The sequence below is a fragment of the Gekko japonicus genome, unplaced genomic scaffold (assembly GCF_001447785.1).
Source record: "Gekko japonicus isolate JY-2015 unplaced genomic scaffold, Gekko_japonicus_V1.1 scaffold811, whole genome shotgun sequence".
Lineage (NCBI taxonomy): Eukaryota > Metazoa > Chordata > Lepidosauria > Squamata > Gekkonidae > Gekko > Gekko japonicus.
Genome location: NW_015164208.1, coordinates 363,419 through 371,232, shown reverse-complemented (window position 1 = coordinate 371,232; position 7,814 = coordinate 363,419). Strand labels below are relative to the sequence as shown.

General features: G+C 49.7%; 1 protein-coding gene across 1 annotated transcript in view; it reads left to right on the top strand.

The window, feature by feature from the left end:
- The window catches only part of BRINP1 (bone morphogenetic protein/retinoic acid inducible neural-specific 1), a 198,343-nt gene that overhangs the window by 739 nt on the left and 189,790 nt on the right, over positions 1-7,814 (top strand). The window lies entirely within an intron of this gene.

The window sequence follows — 7,814 nt, the reverse complement described above, 5'->3', positions numbered from 1 at the left end:
AGAGAAGCGCTTCATGCATTGCGATCACGTAACTTGCTCCCGGCAGGCTCCCCAACTACTCGGCTCGAGGGCTACGGAGCCCCTTTCTTCAGGGGTTCTGTGTATGCCCGGGTATATTGACCGAGACCGAGTCTGATAGGGTCCGGGGAGGGGGGCTGTCCCCGAGGAGATGGCGTCCTTTTGGCTTCATACCCTGCCCTGTTGTGTTTTGGAAACTGACAAGCCAGAAAGGGCTCACTTTAAATCCGTGGCTGTGCGCAGTACTCTCCTTCCCTCCCTCCCCATGGGCGACGAGGGGGGGGGATGTACTTTGGGCGACGAGGGGGGGGGGATGTACTAGATCCAGCGAGAGAGAGAGAAATCGATAGTGTCTGTGTGGGGGGAAGGGGGATGGTGGGGTTAAAGCCCCGAAGTGGAGGGGGGAGCCGCCTGGGATAAGCCCCCCCAGGCACATGGGGGGGGGTCGTGCCCAACCCGAAGGCATTCATTGCGGAGAGATTGGACCTTGATCCTATCTTCCGGAAGGGTCCGGCCGAGGAAATATGTGCGTAGAAAACATGTAAGAGGTTAAGGGAGAGAGATGTGAAAAGTGGAGGGGGGGCGGTTTGTATGCCTGTTCGAAGGGGGAGGTTTGGATGCCGCTCCCGAACACACAAGCTAGAGGAAAGCAAAAAAGAAGGAGCCTGCTCCCCCCCCCCAGTTTAATGTAAGGATTTGTTCTTCTGATTGGCAGCTGGAGGCCAGAGGATGGAGGAGGGTGGGGCTAGCCAGGGCCCCATGCAGAGGAGGGGGTGATGCTGTCTTAATGGGAGTTAAGCAGCTTTGGGAGAGTTACACCGAAAGGAAGGCAGCTGGGAAGTGAAGCTGGAAGAGCCAGGACTGGCCCCCTACTCATGCACAGGCACACACACGCACGCACACTGATGCATCTCTCTCCTGCTCACAGGTAGGCACATTCCCACCTACTCGCCACTGATGACCATGTGCTGCAGGGGTCAGACACACATGCTCAGACGTCTGCCCACTGAACTCGGCACCCCCTTCTTTCCACCCCGTGCAACACACACGCACACTGGAGGGTGTCTTTCTGGATATGCGGGTGATGTTGTCTGTGGTGTGTCATGCACAACCGGGAGCCAGCTCTTGTGTGCAGGAAGAGACTCACTGCCTCCTTACCCCACATTCCCACATCAAAACAAGCAAGCCGAGAAAACTCTGTGGTCTCCTCGCATGTGAGATTTTGACTGTCGCGTACACCCATACATGTACAGGCACACACGCTTATGACATTTACTGACTCCCAGCACCCAGATGTACTCTGCCATTTATGTGCCTGCTAGAACACTGTAGCGCCCTGTTCCCACAGAACACTCCCCCAGTTGTTCTCCCCCCCCACACACACAATCTGCTACACAGGTTCTCTTTTTATACCATGCTGGCGTCAGCACATAGATGCAGATTTCCAAAGTTTGCATGCTCCTTTCCCTGCACTTTACACAAACATTAGAGAGACAGACTTCTCCCTGCTCATGCATGCACATCTCTCCCTGGCACACTGGGATATCTTTCCACCTCCCACCTGCACACCAGCACACTGGGATATCTTTCCACCTCCCACCCACTCCTGCATATCGCCTCAGTCATCTATCCATCCAGGCAAGCAGATCCTCTGCCATGTACAAACATCGCACGCACAATGCTTTTGGGAGTGTGTGACTCGGCACCTCTCCTGATTCCGTCTCCCCATCTTGATCTGACACATGCACGCCGCTTCACTTCCTCCACACAGACACACATCACTGCTGCAGGACACCCAGCCCGTCTGCTTTCCTCCTCTGTGCAAATCAAATCCTTGGAAGCCAGTGGCTTGCCTTCCCCCTCTGAGTCCACCTCATCCCTAAAAGCATCCCCGGTTTGGTGTGTTCCTCCAGCAATTGATCGGGAGCTTGTCTGACTCGGAAAGCTCTTTGCTACTCAGCAGAAAAAGGTTTTGCACACATTCTCTCCCTCCCCCTTTTACTGCACTTCATGTGTTCTCAGGACTCAGCCCTTCCTTCCTCTCAGGGAAGGCAGGAGATTAGGAAGGGCTGCCACAGCAGGGAAGGAGAGTGTTTATCCACCAAGTCCCATCCTGGGCTTGGGTGAGAAAGATAAAGTTATGCTGTCCAGGGGAAGGGCTTGGCTTAGCCGTAGAGGAAGGAGAGGAGAGACGATGGATCCGGTGTGCAAGTGGCAAGTGTGTGTGCATTCCAGTGTGTGTGTGTGTGTGTAAGGGTGTGTGCTTGGACCACCTTTGCAAATAGGGTTGCGTGTGCCGTGGAGTGGGACCATCGGTCATCATGTTTGTCCAAAAGGTCCATCTGAGGTGGTTCTGCAAGCAGGGCAGGGATGTGTGCTTGTCTGAAAGCAAAAAAATAATAATGAGGCAACATCTTAGTGTTGTTTTGCAAGAGGACCTGGATGGGAGTGTGTGTGTGAGCCAAGAGGTGTCGATTCCTGTGTCTCTCTGACAGAGCAAGAGCTTGTGTGTTCATGTCACGGTGCACGGATCTGTTTGTGTGATGGGGAAACAATCTCTGTGTCATGGACAGCATCGTGTCTGGGGAGAGAGGAGGAGGCGGGTGAACTGGGGGTGTGCGGGGGTGTGTGTGTGATTGTAGAAGACCATCTGTAGGTATACGTGCTGTTTGTTTTGACACCCACGCCAAATGAGTTTACCCGCGAGGAGTGATCCAAGGCATGTGCTCATGAGTACCTCGCACCAGCCTGCAGGCAATGCAAATGTGCATCCCTTGGGAGATGCTCCAGTCCTACAAGTGTGCTCAGACTTGGTCTCCCCCCCCCCTTGTGTGCTTTGACACTCGCTGGCTTAAAGACAATATCACCCATTTAAGATGCCCGCCACGGAGGCCTACTTAAGAGACTGTATAATCCCCTTAGGGCAGGGATTTAAAGAAGCCAGATGACTGCCTGGCTGAAATGTTCTTACTCTGGGGAGAAGGCCACATGAAAAATGCTGGTCACAGCAGAGGATAGCTACTTGGTCTCTGTGCCTCTCTCTGTCTCTCTCTCCCTCTCTCTCTCCCTCTCTCTCTCTCACACACACACCCCTTGTTTCTTTTTCTTTCCTGTTCCTTCCCTTTGAGTGTGTGATACTTGGGACCTCTTTCTAGAGCCAGTTCCAGAGTCCAGACAAGCTCTTCTTGCCAATGACCACTGAACGCATTTGCAGATGTTTAGAAAGAGCATTAAGGGATGACCCAAACAGCTGGGAAACTTCCTTTAAAACCCAATGAAGCAGGGTGCTGTGAATGGGTCTGTGCCTAGGGGTCATGGGACACCTGCCTCTGGGAATCTGAACTGATCTTGGCACAAGAGAATGAGACCTGTCAGTTCAGTGGAAAACACCAGGGACCGAGGAGGGGAGCCAACCAGAGTTTGATGGCAGGCCCTTAAAATGTCTTAATAAACAGGGGAGGGAGGAATAACTTGCCGAGGGCTGCAGTGATGCACTGGGGAAAACCTCAGATTTGTCGCAGGGAGGACGGCCAGGTGGAGAAATGCATGAAGCACACATGTACCTAGTCGCCTGCTAAGATCACGCAAGCGTCTGTTGAAAAGCGTATGTCCTAGAGCACCTTCTTTCTGGCAACACGGCCAAAGGGCCCTGCTCGGTTCTTGCCTTGCCAATAGAGAAACTCATCCCAAGAAGAGACTGTGTCTCCCAGAAGGGGGAGCTCCGACTCCACTTCTAGGGTCCAGAGAAGGCTTTGCCAAGGCCAGTGGTATTCTGAAGCAATCCGGTTCCCCTTGGGTTGAGAGCTGGCAATGTTTAATACAGGCTTGGCAGGGTCTATATAACACACAGACACACATACAAAATGACCCCATCCTTATGGAAGGTGTCTTAGAGACTTTCATCTATCTATCTATCTATCTATCTATCTATCTATCTATCTATCTGTCTGTCTGTCTGTCTGTCTGTCTGTCTGTCTGTCTGTCTGTCTGTCTGTCTATGCCTCCTGTTTGAAAGGTGTAGTTACAGGACAGGGACTGTATTCTTTAAAAGGGATGAATGTTTACGGAGAGAACACGTAACACCTTTCCATCTGAAACCACTTTGCCAGACTCCAGACAGGAAACCCCGTTGGTGAGCCAAAGTAGTTGACTCTTAGCTGAAGGAAGAGTATCCCTATGAAAAAGTCATTCTGAAAACGGGTTTGGCTGATTTAATTTTCTCCTCGTAACCACCTTGCTCAGACTGCCCAGGAAGGGTCCTGTCTGGGTTGCTAGCAGGTGAGAAGCGAACGGGGGTCGTGGCTCCGTGGTAGAGCATCTGCTGGCATGTCAAAGGCCCCAGGTTCAATCCCTGGCGCCTCCAATAAAAAGGATTAGGGAGCAAGTGGAGGGAAGGACCTTGACCAGAGGCCCTGGAGAGCCACTGCCAGTCTGCGTAGACACAGTACTGACTTTGCTGGACCGGTTGTCTCATTCAGTATAAGGCAGCTTCATGTGTTCATGTGTGTTCGAGAAACCCAGCCTGGCTTGTTCTTGTGCTTTTGATAGAAGCTGGATCTGGAGGAATTGGTGGGTGACACTTTTCCTGGGAAGGCAATAAACCTGCCTTCTCAGTATCTCAGACACTCTGCAATCTTCTCCACTCCAATACAGCAGCTCTTTCACTCCCTGATTCCCTTTGCAGCTTCCGGTAGTCATAGTGACCATGGAGATGGGCTACCCAGTTGAGTTTGGCTTGGCCTGTTGGGCTTGCTCATAAATTCAGCCTCTTTTTGGAATGAGAACTCGCTGCTGTGTGCTCAGCAACGTGGCGGCGTCTGTCTTTCTTTCTTTCTTTCTTTCTTTCTTTCTTTCTTTCTTTCTTTCTTTCTTTCTTTCTTTCTTTCTTTCTTTCTTTCTTTCTTTCTTTCTTTGAGCTGGAGCAGAATGAAGCTTTCTCATAAACCCCAGGAGACAGGAAGCGAGGGAGGACAGGTCCCCTGGACCGTTCAGATACTGAAAAGGGGATGTTTGGCAGGTCCTAGCAACTTGTCATTCGGGGGTGAGAAAATCTCAGCCAGCCAAAAATCTATCTTCTCTGCTGCTCTTACTGTGCAATCCGAAACAGTGTCACACCCTTCTATGCCCATTGACTCAAGTGGACTTTGAATGGTGTAATGTTGTTTAGGATTGCACTCTTAAAGGTACAGGAGATCTCCTTACGTATCTGGTTACTGTCAGGAGAATGCAAAAAGGTAGACTCCTAGAACATTAGCAAATGTTGTTGGATTCTTGGGTTGAAGCTAGTGTAGCCAGAAAGGTTCTAGCCCTTCAGAAGAATCAGTGATGATCATCTTGGACTGAATTGCATACCCTTCAGTGCTTAACCGCTGAAAACAGGACACAGTTGAACACCCCAATTAACCTGCCAAAAATCACTGCACAAACCTTTCCCCCAAAGTGGAGCAAATATTCCCGATCTTATTTCCTTTTTTCATATTCATGTCAGCATATTTAGTCCTCTGCTCTTCACGGTTTGTGGATTCATTTGTGTTCTGTGTATGCGTGCTGTTCACTTTTGGTGTGCCGTTGATGTGGTACTTATGTTACGATGTACATCGTTTATAGCTAGACCTATCATGCTGGTTTTATTGATGCAGAGATAACGTTGCAAAAAAAATGTTCTCTTTACAGAAAATATTTGGGATGAGGAAACAGGGCGTAGGGTGAAACGAAAGCATCCTAGTGTTCCGTTTGAGTAGGGGAGAAGTAAAATCAAATGGGAGAACCGGGGGGGGGGGGTCAAAACAGCAGGGATGAGGAATTAAAAATCAACCCTCTTCCAATTAAGTAGTACTGAATTCTCTCCTCCATCTGTTGCAGGGGGTATTCATTGGCTCTGCAATAGCATGTCTTCCATGTGTTTAAAAGCCAAATTATGTTTGTTCTTTTGGTTAAATATACACCCGAAACAACAACATTGTTTAATCATAACGACCTCGTGGCTCAAAATATGCCTCAGCGACAGCAGTTCACAGTTCATGAAAGGATAGGGTGAGTGCTGCATGGTGCAATAATGTGTTCATGCATGAGCATTTGTATGCATGCATGTTAGAGGTGTGATACATACCCTACTTTCGGCTTGGAGGTTTAATTGCCAGAGCCCTGAAGGAAGGAGCTGATCCCTGAAAAGCAAAAATGCTAGTGGCTTATGCTAAGCACCTATAAGGAGGCACCCAGAATAGGCACAAATACTGATAAAACATGGCCTTGGATGCCACAGGTACAGGTGCACGCGGACTAATGAAGCTGCCTTATACTGGGCCAGACCTTTTGGTCACTCAAGGTCAATATTGTCTACTCAGACTGGCAGCAGCTTTCCAGAGTCTCAGGCAGAGGTCTTTCACATCACCGGCTGCCTGATTGCTTTAACTGGAGATGCTGGAGACAGAAGTTGGGACCTTCTGCCTGCCAAGCAGATGCTCTACCACCAAGCCACGGCCCCTTCCTCAGACCAAGATAAAGAAGAAGGAACAGGCTGTTCTTGCTACACAGTGAGGAGGGGCCTCCATGTAAAAGAGCAGCACTGCCGAGCAGTGTTCCCTCTAAGCTGAGTTTGTGTGAGCTAGCTCACAGTTTTTTAGTCTCTGGCTCACACATTTTTGTCTTAGCTCAGGAAGGATGGCTCCAGAGCAGACTGATTTATGCACAGTTTGGTATAGTGGTTAAGTGCACGGACTCTAATCTGGGAGAACCGGGTTTGATTCCCCACTCCTCCACTTGCACCTGCTGGATGACCTTGGGCAAGCCATAGCTCTGGCACAGCTGTTCTTGAAAAAGAGCAGTTTCTGTCAGAGCTCTCTCAACCTCACAGGGTGTCTGTTGTGGGGAGGGGAAGGGAAAGGGGTTTTGTAAGCCGCTCTGAGACACCTTTGGGTAGTGAAGGGTGGGGTATGAATCCAATCTCTTCATCTTCGTCTTCTTCAGCCAAATTGCTCGCTCACAACTTTAATGTCAGTAGCTCACAAAGTAGAATTTTTGCTCACGAGACTCCACAGCTTAGAGAGAGCATTGTTGCCGAGATCCTCTTTGATTGGTAACACCACGTCTACCCCAGGTTCAAACCCCAGCATCTCCAATGAAAGGATCATGTAGTAGGTGATGTGAGAGATCTTGGCTTGAGACCCTGGAGAGCCACTGCCAGTCAGAGAAGACTGATCTTGGTATGAATCCGTCGAAGGCCCCTTCATGTGTGTTCAAAGGGGGAGGTTATATTGATGTATTATGGTCATTCCACATTTTGCTCTACAAGGTGCAGGACTGAAAGCAAAGATGTCCTTCAGGCAGATTCCAGGTATCCAGATGCAAACTGTTGATTTCTGATGGCCCGTCCTACTGTCAGACAGAGGAGAAAAGTCTCACCGGGTGCTTCTGTGCAGCCCATTAAAGGTTTACAGGGAAGGCAGCTGGCCCATTCCCCGGTCTAATCACCCTACAAACAGCAAGACAGGTTGTTCTGTCCCTATGAAACCTTCCCAAAGAGCACTTCATTGTAGCCATCTCCCTCCCTCCAGTCTCTTGAAGGTCAACGAGTCCACTTGCAATGGGGCAACAAGAGAGGAAACTGGAACAGCTGTTAAATAGCCTCTGGAGCTGATGAGCAAAGAGGAAATCCATGCCAACAATTAGACCGTGGAGATGCAGGGTGGGAAGAGAAGAGGGTAAAAATTGAATTCAGTTCTTTCTTTCTTTCTTTCTTTCTTTCTTTCTTTCTTTCTTTCTTCCTTCCTTCCTTCCTTCCTTCCTTCCTTCCTTCC